The sequence below is a fragment of the Carassius carassius genome, chromosome 22, assembly GCF_963082965.1.
Source record: "Carassius carassius chromosome 22, fCarCar2.1, whole genome shotgun sequence".
Lineage (NCBI taxonomy): Eukaryota > Metazoa > Chordata > Actinopteri > Cypriniformes > Cyprinidae > Carassius > Carassius carassius.
The window spans coordinates 19585454-19599124 of record NC_081776.1 but is presented as its reverse complement, the minus strand read 5'-3'; the positions used below and the strand labels follow the sequence as shown (position 1 = coordinate 19599124).

The following is a 13671-nucleotide window of genomic DNA, read 5'->3' as shown; positions in this document are numbered from 1 at the left end:
TTTGGTTCAATGAACCGATTCATATTCATTTAAATCATTTTCACAGTTACGTCAGTACACATTTTTTGTGACTCAAGAGTCATTTTATTTCCGTGAATCATCTAAATAACTTTATTGTGTGAACACATATTGGTGGTTATTATCTTTTGTTCATTTAAGTTAATGCTGAATCATCTAAATAAAGTTAACTGTGTGAACACATATTGGTGGTTATTGTCTTTTGTCTAGAGTGTTGAGATATTTACATTTATTCATTTAGCAGACGCTTTTATCCAAAGCGACTTACAGATGAGGACGGTGGAAGCAATCAAAAACAAAAACAAAAAAAAGAGTAATGATATATAAGTGTTATAACAAGTCTCAGTTAGGTTAACACAGTACACGTAGCATGGGATTTTAAATAATATAATAAATAAAAAGAAAGAAATCAGATTGAATAAAAAAAAATAGAGCAAGCTAGTGTTAGAGGTCTTTACACACACACACACACACACACACACACACACACACATATAAATAGATATAAACCGCAATGTTTTTCATAGCGTTACACTTTGAAACCAGAACGATATGTTTCCATGATTTTGTTAGCTCTTTCTATTTGAATCTGTTTACCGCAGTTTCACCATCCTAATTGCAATGGTTTGGTCTTACACTTAGGGCCTTATACGAGTCCTTTTCTTAGTTTTTGATCTCATGTTAACCGACCTCTTTGTTCATTCAAAGCAATATTTCTGTGAATTTGGGTATTAAAATATTGCTTTAAACATCGTCTTCATTCGAGACGTTTACTTAACATCATTATATTATCTTTTATATTATCCTAGTTTATATCAGATATAAGATATGTTGCTAATTATTATTGAATTGTTAACAAACAAACAAAAACGTTTCTGAACTCAGAGAACAGAATAGCAAGTGAAGTGGATCAATCTTTTATTTCAACACTATATTGTTGAATATACATCGATGTAGTGAAGAAAATGATCAAATTGTCATTAAAAACAAATAGTACTCATGATATTACAGGCAATCTAACCAGAATAGAAAATCTCTGCAGATTAACATGTTTTGCTCCAATATAAAATCAACCAATGATGCAACAATTTCACAGGTCATAGAATCATAATTTTTGGAAGCCAACAGCACACATTGATCTGTTACAGATGTACACATATAGAGAACGTCATTAACGTCCATCTCATCTTCCCATTCAGACATCACTTCAGACATATTTCATTATAAAACTAGGTAAGCAGGGCCTTGTAATAATATGGTAAACATGTCATAAGTCGGTCAATCGTGCATCCAGAGTTTATCTTACTGCATCTCTATAATAAATTTCTGCAATGGCTATACTTGTTACGGTGCTTTCAAGTCGGGGTCTGGGTTGTTTTAAACTAGTGTTTAAACTTGTTTGCCAAACTAGTGTTAAGCGACACTGTCCGCATTTTTAAAGTTAAAGAGGGTAGTGAACTCTTTCACCATCTATTATTGTTAGAACGCATAATCAGTGTTAGGGGATCAACTAGTTACATATAGCTATATTATATCATTTGATTACAAAAATAAACGTAATCAGTTACAGTCAGTGAGAAAAAATAATTAAATTGCGGTTAATTATGAAAATGTTACATCTGAATATTTTTTCACACACGTACAGATTTCATTGATATATTTCATAAACTACCTTAACTACTCTAAAATATGAGTCAGATGTTTCAGGAGTTAAAGACCTATGCTAATTTCCTATTTGGCTGGTGTATATATATTTGTTAATTTGAACTGTTTTACCAACCCATTGTTAGATGCCGTGGCATTTCCCTTCATAGGTATGCAAAAGCTTAAGCTTAAGCTTTCTTGTTGTGTTTTTAAATATGTATTTAATCTCCAAGCAAATCTGATTTCGTGGTGGTTGTGCTTTAAAATGAAATGATCACAATCCTAATTTAAGTGATGAAGGATTTTGAAAAGTCTGACGGTCATTAGCTGTTGAGTACTCTAATGTTAACCCCATCCTGTTTACACGTTTCAAAAGATTAACGGTTGAAAACATTACAAGTCTTAAAACATGTCAAATGTTATCAGTTACATTACTTTTTAAAGAAATTGATATAGTTACACAAACTTTTAGATTTTAAATAGGGTAATTTGTGATCTATAACCTATTACAAAGTTCATAGTAACATCCCCAAAACTGTGTGTAAAATAATTCCACCAAGGTCTCAGCTACAGCTAAACGGTAAAACAAAAACTTAAGATCCTTGTTGGCAGTTTTGTGAGGTGTGTGTGTGTGTGTGTGTGTGTGTGTGTGTGTGTGTGTGTGTGAAAACCGCGTGGTTTGAAAGAAAAATGTTTTAGCTTATATATGTGATTTTACTACAAACTATAAGCATTCTAACTTAGAAACATAATATGTTGTTATTTATTTTTTATTTTCTAACCAAACCGGTTGTTCACAGTTAAAAAAGTCATAAGAACGTTTATTGTGTTTTGAAAAGAAAGTAAGTTATGATATATAAATAATATTTTTTTTATTGTTTAATATCAACCACAATGCGTTTATGTATTTATTCTGTTTCATGTATGCAACGGTTACCGTACACACATTCAAGAGAAATGCATAAACTCAATTGTTTTAAACAATCTAAACCATTTAGTCTGTCATTAAAAACCTCTTACATTTTTTTTTCTTCATGAATCAATTTTCATCTGTCTCTGGACTCTTGCTAAAAACATTTGAGTGCTGACATGAATCCTACATGAAAGCTAAAAAATAATACTTTTTTTTAACTATTTTAAACATCATGGTTAACAACACCATTTGGAAAGTGAGAAAGGACGTCTAATCTATTGTATAAAGTTCTGTGAGACATTTGTAGCAACAAACACTTTTGGTTTCAAAGAAAACTTATGACAACTCATTTTCAATCTAATATAGGTATTTTCGTGTTTGTGACCTATTTTGTTTGTTTGTGTATTTATGTACTTGTTTGAGTGTATATTTGTATTTGTTTGGTTACATGTTCATGTTTTCTGTATGTTTACATCTGTGTGTGTGTGTGTGTGTGTGTGTGTGTTTATGATTGTATGGTTGTGTTTGTGTACTTGTTTGCATTCTCAGTACGTTTATGTTGAGGTTAACAATATTCTGTTAAATGTGACGAGTCAGCTGACTCCTCCCTGATTGTCACCGGCACCCCGTCCTAAATCGCCGCCCTTCACCAGGCTCCTGACTGGAGTGGGTGTGTGAGAGGAGGGGCGCTGGACGAGTCAGGGCTGGCGGCGTGTGATGGGGCACACCTGAAGGAAATGGAGCCTCATCACCGCCTCTGTTTAAAAGCCCAACGCGCCTCTCCTTGGGAGACCAGCCTCTTCCCCGTGCATGCACAATGGTGTCCTCGTGGGTCCAGGAAGGGTGCGTTGAGGGACTCCCGCGCCACCAGAGACGTGAGCTGCCGGACCCGTGATCCGGGTTGGGAACCGCACCCGTTTACACGGCCGTCGGGCCAGGATGCCGGGCCGTCCATCCCCTGTCAGCGCCGCGGCCAACGAGAGATGCGGCTGCTAGAGGAAGCCGCCGCCCCTCGCGCTCTGGACCGAAGAGGGGAGTGCGTGCGGCCGCCGGACTCTGCCCCTTACCTGGACCCTTCCTCCATGAACACTGCCCGACCCACACGAACCCCGCAGCACGACGAGGACACCAGATTCCCTGTTTATTTTGGACACTCTTCCCCTTTGGCCACTTTTATCCCCTGTTTTATTTGATTTCTGTTAATAAAAGCCTCTCCGAGGCCTGACGCCACGCTCACTGTGTCTGTCTTGTGCTCCTCCCGTCACAGTGGTGGAGAATGTGGGCAAGGCGGAGCCTAGACAGCGCAGTTGGGAAACATCTGGTGACGTCACTCCCTCTCGCTTGCAAACGTTCGTGAGAACCCGGACTGGGATGGAGGAAAACCAGGGACAGCCTCCCAGTCACAAAAGGGATAAGTGACTTCTCTATTATTGTCATTTTACCCTGTGGTTGGTTGAGGCTGTCACTAAAACCCGGTTTCTCTGTCCCTGTTCCGGTGCGCTGCGAGAGGGAGGACTGCCCGGAGAGGAATCCCCGCCCACTCCGACCGTTTGGAGCCTGGTTGAGGATGGTAGCACTCCCGTGTGGGCGGCGCCCTGATGACGGGGATGTCGCTTGGGAGGGGGAATGTGACGAGTCACCGGCACCCCGTCCTAAATCGCCGCCCTTCACCAGGCTCCCGACTGGAGTGGGTGTGTGAGAGGAGGGGCGCTGGACGAGTCAGGGCTGGCGGCGTGTGATGGGGCACACCTGAAGGAAATGGAGCCTCATCACCGCCTCTGTTTAAAAGCCCAACGCGCCTCTCCTTGGGAGACCAGCCTCTTCCCCGTGCATGCACAATGGTGTCCTCGTGGGTCCAGGAAGGGTGCGTTGAGGGACTCCCGCGCCACCAGAGACGTGAGCTGCCGGACCCGTGATCCGGGTTGGGAACCGCACCCGTTTACACGGCCGTCGGGCCAGGATGCCGGGCCGTCCATCCCCTGTCAGCGCCGCGGCCAACGAGAGATGCGGCTGCTAGAGGAAGCCGCCGCCCCTCGCGCCCTGGACCGAAGAGGGGAGTGCGTGCGGCCGCCGGACTCTGCCCCTTACCTGGACCCTTCCTCCATGAACACTGCCCGACCCACACGAACCCCGCAGCACGACGAGGACACCAGATTCCCTGTTTATTTTGGACACTCTTCCCCTTTGGCCACTTTTATCCCCTGTTTTATTTGATTTCTGTTAATAAAAGCCTCTCCGAGGCCTGACGCCACGCTCACTGTGTCTGTCTTGTGCTCCTCCCGTCACAGTGGTGGAGAATGCGGGCAAGGCGGAGCCTAGACAGCGCAGTTGGGAAACATCTGGTGACGTCACTCCCTCTCGCTTGCAAACGTTCGTGAGAACCCGGACTGGGACGGAGGAAAACCAGGGACACCCTCCCAGTCACAAAAGGGATAAGTGACTTCTCTATTATTGTCATTTTACCCTGTGGTTGGTTGAGGCTGTCACTAAAACCCGGTTTCTCTGTCCCTGTTCCGGTGCGCTGCGAGAGGGAGGACTGCCCGGAGAGGAATCCCCGCCCACTCCGACCGTTTGGAGCCTGGTTGAGGATGGTAGCACTCCCGTGTGGGCGGCGCCCTGATGACGGGGATGTCGCTTGGGAGGGGGAATGTGACGAGTCACCGGCACCCCGTCCTAAATCGCCGCCCTTCACCAGGCTCCCGACTGGAGTGGGTGTGTGAGAGGAGGGGCGCTGGACGAGTCAGGGCTGGCGGCGTGTGATGGGGCACACCTGAAGGAAATGGAGCCTCATCACCGCCGCTGTTTAAAAGCCCAACGCACCTCTCCTCGGGAGACCGGTCTCTTCCCCGTGCATGCACACTGGTGTCCTCGTGGGTCCAGGAAGGGTGCGTTGAGGGACTCCCGCGCCACCAGAGACGTGAGCTGCTGGACCCGCAATCCGGATGGGAACCGCACCCGTTTACACGGCCGTCGGGCCAGGATGCCGGGCCGTCTATCCCCTGCCAGCGCCGCGGCCAACGAGAGAGATTCGGCCGCTAGAGGAAGCCGCCACCCCTCGCGCCCCGGACCGAAGAGGGGAGCGCGTGCGGCCGCCGGACTCCACCCCTTACCTGGAACCTGTATTTAATCTCCAAGCAAATCTGATTTCGTGGTGGTTGTGCTTTAAAATGAAATGATCACAATCCTAATTTAAGTGATGAAGGATTTTGAAAAGTCTGACGGTCATTAGCTGTTGAGTACTCTAATGTTAACCCCATCCTGTTTACACGTTTCAAAAGATTAACGGTTCCGGTGCGCTGCGAGAGGGAGGACTGCCCGGAGAGGAATCCCCGCCCACTCCGACCGTTTGGAGCCTGGTTGAGGATGGTAGCACTCCCGTGTGGGCGGCGCCCTGATGACGGGGATGTCGCTTGGGAGGGGGAATGTGACGAGTCACCGGCACCCCGTCCTAAATCGCCGCCCTTCACCAGGCTCCCGACTGGAGTGGGTGTGTGAGAGGAGGGGCGCTGGACGAGTCAGGGCTGGCGGCGTGTGATGGGGCACACCTGAAGGAAATGGAGCCTCATCACCGCCTCTGTTTAAAAGCCCAACGCGCCTCTCCTTGGGAGACCAGCCTCTTCCCCGTGCATGCACAATGGTGTCCTCGTGGGTCCAGGAAGGGTGCGTTGAGGGACTCCCGCGCCACCAGAGACGTGAGCTGCCGGACCCGTGATCCGGGTTGGGAACCGCACCCGTTTACACGGCCGTCGGGCCAGGATGCCGGGCCGTCCATCCCCTGTCAGCGCCGCGGCCAACGAGAGATGCGGCTGCTAGAGGAAGCCGCCGCCCCTCGCGCCCTGGACCGAAGAGGGGAGTGCGTGCGGCCGCCGGACTCTGCCCCTTACCTGGACCCTTCCTCCATGAACACTGCCCGACCCACACGAACCCCGCAGCACGACGAGGACACCAGATTCCCTGTTTATTTTGGACACTCTTCCCCTTTGGCCACTTTTATCCCCTGTTTTATTTGATTTCTGTTAATAAAAGCCTCTCCGAGGCCTGACGCCACGCTCACTGTGTCTGTCTTGTGCTCCTCCCGTCACAGTGGTGGAGAATGCGGGCAAGGCGGAGCCTAGACAGCGCAGTTGGGAAACATCTGGTGACGTCACTCCCTCTCGCTTGCAAACGTTCGTGAGAACCCGGACTGGGACGGAGGAAAACCAGGGACACCCTCCCAGTCACAAAAGGGATAAGTGACTTCTCTATTATTGTCATTTTACCCTGTGGTTGGTTGAGGCTGTCACTAAAACCCGGTTTCTCTGTCCCTGTTCCGGTGCGCTGCGAGAGGGAGGACTGCCCGGAGAGGAATCCCCGCCCACTCCGACCGTTTGGAGCCTGGTTGAGGATGGTAGCACTCCCGTGTGGGCGGCGCCCTGATGACGGGGATGTCGCTTGGGAGGGGGAATGTGACGAGTCACCGGCACCCCGTCCTAAATCGCCGCCCTTCACCAGGCTCCCGACTGGAGTGGGTGTGTGAGAGGAGGGGCGCTGGACGAGTCAGGGCTGGCGGCGTGTGATGGGGCACACCTGAAGGAAATGGAGCCTCATCACCGCCGCTGTTTAAAAGCCCAACGCACCTCTCCTCGGGAGACCGGTCTCTTCCCCGTGCATGCACACTGGTGTCCTCGTGGGTCCAGGAAGGGTGCGTTGAGGGACTCCCGCGCCACCAGAGACGTGAGCTGCTGGACCCGCAATCCGGATGGGAACCGCACCCGTTTACACGGCCGTCGGGCCAGGATGCCGGGCCGTCTATCCCCTGCCAGCGCCGCGGCCAACGAGAGAGATTCGGCCGCTAGAGGAAGCCGCCACCCCTCGCGCCCCGGACCGAAGAGGGGAGCGCGTGCGGCCGCCGGACTCCACCCCTTACCTGGAACCTGTATTTAATCTCCAAGCAAATCTGATTTCGTGGTGGTTGTGCTTTAAAATGAAATGATCACAATCCTAATTTAAGTGATGAAGGATTTTGAAAAGTCTGACGGTCATTAGCTGTTGAGTACTCTAATGTTAACCCCATCCTGTTTACACGTTTCAAAAGATTAACGGTTCCGGTGCGCTGCGAGAGGGAGGACTGCCCGGAGAGGAATCCCCGCCCACTCCGACCGTTTGGAGCCTGGTTGAGGATGGTAGCACTCCCGTGTGGGCGGCGCCCTGATGACGGGGATGTCGCTTGGGAGGGGGAATGTGACGAGTCACCGGCACCCCGTCCTAAATCGCCGCCCTTCACCAGGCTCCCGACTGGAGTGGGTGTGTGAGAGGAGGGGCGCTGGACGAGTCAGGGCTGGCGGCGTGTGATGGGGCACACCTGAAGGAAATGGAGCCTCATCACCGCCTCTGTTTAAAAGCCCAACGCGCCTCTCCTTGGGAGACCAGCCTCTTCCCCGTGCATGCACAATGGTGTCCTCGTGGGTCCAGGAAGGGTGCGTTGAGGGACTCCCGCGCCACCAGAGACGTGAGCTGCCGGACCCGTGATCCGGGTTGGGAACCGCACCCGTTTACACGGCCGTCGGGCCAGGATGCCGGGCCGTCCATCCCCTGTCAGCGCCGCGGCCAACGAGAGATGCGGCTGCTAGAGGAAGCCGCCGCCCCTCGCGCCCTGGACCGAAGAGGGGAGTGCGTGCGGCCGCCGGACTCTGCCCCTTACCTGGACCCTTCCTCCATGAACACTGCCCGACCCACACGAACCCCGCAGCACGACGAGGACACCAGATTCCCTGTTTATTTTGGACACTCTTCCCCTTTGGCCACTTTTATCCCCTGTTTTATTTGATTTCTGTTAATAAAAGCCTCTCCGAGGCCTGACGCCACGCTCACTGTGTCTGTCTTGTGCTCCTCCCGTCACAGTGGTGGAGAATGCGGGCAAGGCGGAGCCTAGACAGCGCAGTTGGGAAACATCTGGTGACGTCACTCCCTCTCGCTTGCAAACGTTCGTGAGAACCCGGACTGGGACGGAGGAAAACCAGGGACACCCTCCCAGTCACAAAAGGGATAAGTGACTTCTCTATTATTGTCATTTTACCCTGTGGTTGGTTGAGGCTGTCACTAAAACCCGGTTTCTCTGTCCCTGTTCCGGTGCGCTGCGAGAGGGAGGACTGCCCGGAGAGGAATCCCCGCCCACTCCGACCGTTTGGAGCCTGGTTGAGGATGGTAGCACTCCCGTGTGGGCGGCGCCCTGATGACGGGGATGTCGCTTGGGAGGGGGAATGTGACGAGTCACCGGCACCCCGTCCTAAATCGCCGCCCTTCACCAGGCTCCCGACTGGAGTGGGTGTGTGAGAGGAGGGGCGCTGGACGAGTCAGGGCTGGCGGCGTGTGATGGGGCACACCTGAAGGAAATGGAGCCTCATCACCGCCGCTGTTTAAAAGCCCAACGCACCTCTCCTCGGGAGACCGGTCTCTTCCCCGTGCATGCACACTGGTGTCCTCGTGGGTCCAGGAAGGGTGCGTTGAGGGACTCCCGCGCCACCAGAGACGTGAGCTGCTGGACCCGCAATCCGGATGGGAACCGCACCCGTTTACACGGCCGTCGGGCCAGGATGCCGGGCCGTCTATCCCCTGCCAGCGCCGCGGCCAACGAGAGAGATTCGGCCGCTAGAGGAAGCCGCCACCCCTCGCGCCCCGGACCGAAGAGGGGAGCGCGTGCGGCCGCCGGACTCCACCCCTTACCTGGAACCTTCCTCCATGAACACTGCCCGACCCACACAAACCCCGCAGCACGACGAGGACACCAGATTCCCTGTTTATTTTGGACACTCTTCCCCTTTGGCCACTTTTATTTTTTTCAGCTAACCTCGCGATCACAGGCCTGAGCAATAAAGTTGAAATTGTCACCCTTTGATCACTGAATACACAAAACATTATTTTTTTTTTTTTTTACTTTATCTGACCTGCAGCACACCATTTACAATACCAGAACCCCCGGAAAATTAATTAGAGTACAGTTGAGTTGCAAACCCCAAAAACCTTTAGATGTTTTACAATCTTCGCTGACATTGTCGTAACAGTAAACACAAAGACATCAGATGCCAGACGCGTTTCTACGCACTACTTGAGATGAAATATTTAGCCTTTCCTGTAATGTTGTAAAAGTTTCTTTGGCAAGAAAAGCCCATCTTGACTTACCACATTCATTCCTGTTTAATATCTGTATGACTAAACGCATGTTTTAATTGATATAGCAACGATATAGCAATGATAGAAGTTAATATTGACAACATAAAAGATGTATTCAAGGATTTAGACTATTAAAGTATGTGTGAGTGACTTATTAAAATTAAATAAAACAACACTTTTTTCCAACAAGGAATTTTTGTTGAGATGAAAAAATTAAATCGTATAGGTTAACCTAATTTTAAAGTAAAAACATCGGTTGCTTTGAACATTAATACAGAAAGGCATACATTACTGGTACATTTACAAATACGGTCTGAATTACACTAAATGTTTGTTCACACTCTGTACATCATAAAACAAAATAAATGTAAAATAAATAAATAAAACAACACTGAAGAAAAAAATAAAAATGAAAAATATATATAAAGAACGAAAAAGATTTTCACATTAAGAAACCAAAGTCCTCTAATGAAGAATACAAAAATCTTGCTTTGGGACTTTTCATTGCTTTTAACGTCTCCAAATACATCACAAATTCCTCTTTAAACGCCACTAAACGTGGTGGAGTTTTGAAAAACATACATTTATGAATGTAGAATTTCGTGCCAGAAGTTAATATTAACAAAATAAAAGACATATTCAATGATTTAGGCTACTAAAGTAAGTGTGAGTGGCTTATTAAAATAAAATTAAACATCCAGGACTTTTGTTTAGATTAAAAATAAAGAGCATATAGACTAACCTAGTTTTAAAGTAACTCATATACATAGATGTATCTAAAGATCCTGAAACAGTCCATACAGCAGCAGCAGCTATATATGTTCCAAGGGTTAGGTATAGAATACCTGAAAGAACATTTAATCATCCGTCTGTTTATACTACAGAAATGATTGTCATATTTTTGGCTCTTCAGTGGGGGTTGAACACATTAATATACCTAAAGTAGTCATATGTTCAGACTCATTTTCAGTACTATCAAGTTTAAAGAGTGGTGAAGCTTCTACTAGACTAGACATTTTGTCAGTCATTTTACAGAGTTTGTTCAGAATACAAGCAAAACAAATATTTATTTTGTATGGATACCCACACATATAGGTAATGAATGTAATGAAAGTAGTGGACCAGATAAAAACATTAAAATATCAGACATCAAATTACTCCAATGAGTAAATTAGAAATAAAAGGGCTAATAAACAACAACAAAAAAACATAAAAAGATACGTGTCAAATTAAATGGGGTGGTGAGAATAAAGGACAGCATTTATATAATATTCAAAGAACAGTTGGAAATGAAAGGAGAATTTTGGGGGTAGAAAGGAAGATCTCACCATAGAATTGGACACATTGCACTTAATCAGTCATTATTTATAAGAGGAAAAACATGTGTCTGGACTTTGTGTTAAATGTGATCTTCCTGAAACAGTTGAACCTATTTTAATAAAATGTAAAAGATATAACAACGAAAGATTAAAACTTACAGAAGCACTTAATATAGAAATAAATCAGATCTCATTTTAGATTTTGTTAAATAAAGATGTGGCTATAGAAATGTTTCATTAATTTGAGATTAAGTATCTCAAAGAGTTGATCAACAGTATTTAAAGAATTGCTACTAAGTTTATTATTATCATTAATTTTATTTTTGTATTTCTTTTATCTCTTATGTTTGAGTTAGTTCTCATTAACGTCAATGCTCCACACTCCTGCCCTGTAGGTGGCGGTAAATGCACCTAAAGCCTTGCGTGAAAGAGGAAGAAGGAGTGGTTTGAGTGGGACCCAGTGTTGCCAACTTAGCGACTTTATCGCTAGATTTAGCGACTTTTCAGACCCTTTTAGCGACTTTTTTCCAATAAATACGACTAGCGACAAATCTAGCGTCTTTTTTTGACAGACCTTATTTAGTCTCTAAGACTCTCCGGTACTGCCGCACGAGCACGAGCTCTCTCTCTCTCCCAGCGGGCACACACGCCTCTCTCTCTGCATCTGCTCTATTCAGCGAGCAGAGAGGAGCAGCACTTTCAGATAAAAAAAAGATATTCTGTTGCTTCCAACTCTATTTTACATACAAGTATAGCCGAAATCACAGTACAACCATTGTCTTAATCTTATGTGTATGTGATTTCATTAGACAATGTCGTGAATAGGATTTTAGTGCAGAGATTAGCATCTTTGAGAGCTGGTTATGTAGTCTTAATGGACCGCGTTTCAGTCATTATAATATTAATTCCATCGTCGGACAACAGAAACATTAAAATATAAAAATAAAAAATGTTTTGAATCAAAATGTATCAAAAATGTAACCTATTTACTTCTTTAATACAGGTTCATAGTCGATATACGTTTTGTATTCCAAAAAGTTTCTCTTTCTCTGAAACAATTTCCTTATCGGCTGATGTCTCAAATGCAAACTTTTTTTAACCCTCCTACATAAAGACCCATTTTTACCATCAGATATAATCAATATCCAATATCTATATGCTATAGATTTAGTGTTTCTGAAGACACCATAGTAATCTGTCAGACATCTCTATTTGGTGTCTCAGAGCTAAGAGTGTTGCTGAATATAAAGTTCGTATTAAAGGGGTGCTATTATGCTTTTTCACTTTTTCAACTTTAATTAGTCTGTAATGTTGCTTTTTGAGCATAAAAAAATCTGCAAAGTTACAAAGCTCAAAGTCCAATTCAAAAGGAGATATTTTATTTAACAGAAATCACTTTTCAAAAACTACAACAAATGACTCGTTTGGACTACAACGCCAATATTTGTGATATCACCACTGATCTATAATATAGAACTGGATTGCTTATGACGTCATAAAAGTGAAGCCGCCACGCTGCCATATTGGTAATCCCTAGTGTGCGTAAACGTTCTATTGAATTAATAGGAAATTGTATGATTTTAATGAAAAAACATCACCTAACAAGTCAGCGTTTAGACATTTTAATTATTTCTATACATTATTACAATGCAAACACCCTAGGCATGTAAACGGTTATTTTTTTTAAATGTTGGGAATTTCCCCTTCTTATTAAAAAGCTACGTTCATTACAGTAGTTAGCATCATGAATATGAAAAACATCAGACAGACATGACCTCAACATATAAAACAAAAGACAAAGTTCTCATTCTTAAATCTGAATTTATTCAGAGAAATAAATGACTAACGTTATATACAGCACGGATTTAAAGACATAAAGCTTTATTTCTAAGATAGTATGTTAAGCTTTTAATTTCATTATAGAGCAATATTAACAACATAATTGTATTATTCATTGTAACATATTCAAATCCATTTCCGGTACTAATACGTTCATGTTTAATAATTCCTGAAAAAATATGTTAATAAAGAAATAGGCTGTATTTTGTGTTGGATCAGTTACCTGTGTCATCAGTGCGCAGCAGACACACCCACCTAAACGATATAAATATATTGTTTATACTGCCCCAAAAGACCGTAAACACTGCAGAGAAAATCTGAAGTAAAGATGAATTTACATACACATAACATAAAAACGAATCCCATTTGACTGATTTGCTTCAAATCGGGTGATTTCAGGTCAGCAGTTTGAATGTAGCTCTCTGCTGGTAGGGATTAGTAAGATGGTGGATCGAACACTTCACTGTCTGTTGGCAGTTTAGAATGCAATGAGCGATCCAGTTAGATATATAGATCAGTGGATATCACAAATATCGACGAATTGGACGAGACTTGGTTGAGCTGCACTAGAGAAGGCAACAAATGTCGGAGACACCCTAGCTTAGGCAGACAAACTTTTAGTGGTTACAATCATCCGGTTTTAAATCACGCAAAAATTGATTTGATTTTGATGCAATATTTACAGTGAAGCTATAGCAGGCGGCTATGGTAAGGGGCATAACATTTCCTTACCAGCCGCAGAGTGGTGCCAATCACAACACAAACTGGCCCAGCTAACCAATCACAGCA

General features: G+C 45.4%; 1 long non-coding RNA gene across 1 annotated transcript; it reads left to right on the top strand.

Moving 5' to 3' along the window:
• The first annotated feature begins 7661 nt into the window (after positions 1–7661).
• Positions 7662–9343, top strand: LOC132098421 (uncharacterized). Its single transcript, XR_009422916.1, has 2 exons — positions 7662–8148; positions 9243–9343. It is a non-coding gene; the product is annotated as an uncharacterized LOC132098421 (long non-coding RNA).
• The last annotated feature ends 4328 nt before the right edge of the window (positions 9344–13671 follow it).